The sequence below is a fragment of the Endocarpon pusillum genome, assembly GCF_000464535.1.
Source record: "Endocarpon pusillum Z07020 unplaced genomic scaffold scaffold1818, whole genome shotgun sequence".
NCBI classification, from domain to species: Eukaryota; Fungi; Ascomycota; class Eurotiomycetes; order Verrucariales; family Verrucariaceae; genus Endocarpon; species Endocarpon pusillum.
Genome location: NW_006916082.1, coordinates 6,718 through 7,829, shown reverse-complemented (window position 1 = coordinate 7,829; position 1,112 = coordinate 6,718).

Below are 1,112 nucleotides of genomic sequence, written 5' to 3'. Positions count from 1 at the left end.
AAGAACAAAATGCTTTGGCTATACTCGAGCTTTCTAAGGAATACCGAAACTAGACCGTTTCTCATGCTCCCGAAAATTTGTCCACTTCTGGCTCTGCACCGCCCTTACCACTTTCAATGAGTTAGAGAGAGATACAGCTGATAACGGAGCCACATACTTACTAATAATATGTCTGGATTCGACATCGTCAGTTGTCATCTTTTACACTAACTACATCTCTTCTTGTCCTTTGGTCTGGTTTAATCTAAAGTCGACCGAGTCGGACAAGATTGAAAAAGGATATCGACCGTCCTTCATCTCTGATCCTGTCAGCGTATCAGGTTAGATCACCTTGTGATCAAGCTCTCTGAGATCTACAAGATAACCCCGTTGATCAAGAACTCTCAGACATACTGATTTATCTTGTTCGAGTCATTTTATGCTGTAGACTAATAGCCAAGTGGAGTCCCGATCACAAACGATGACTCTGCACTGAGATCTGGTTTCGAGTCAGCGAGTCAAGAAAAAAGACAAGAAAGGTAAAAAATATAAAAAAGAGGTGACACTAAGTAAGAGGTCACTATTATCACCAATCACCTAGTGCCACATGAGAACTACCAAGAATCGAATTTGGAACTCTTCTAGAAAGAAAGTTACCTTTTACATCATAGTCCCGTCTGTGAGGTCGCCCTAGACCGCTGAGCCATCGGGGGAGACTTATTTAGACAAGATGATAGAACACGTATTATGTACACTCTTCTTGCACGTTGATTGATATAGGCTTGAGAAAGAGAGTTGACAAGAACATGATAGGATCGAGTACGACTGGCCGTGATGATGGATTAACCGTACACCTCCAGGCTACGAAGGAGGGAACAGCTATCCTCTAGATCGGTAATAGACTCAAGTGTCAGTCATCAGGCTTGAGGACTCTTGATAAAGTGAGGATAGAATGTGTTGTGCAATCTCTTTTATCTTCTTTTCAAGTATCATCAGACCCTAAGAGATTTTTTTTGATTCCCAAACGATGCTGATATGATTGCTAAATATATAGACATCTAGTTTCTATACTGCCCGTCCCAAAAGTGTTGCGAATCCTTGGCGCGACCCAAAAATTGCTGTGCTGGCGGGGC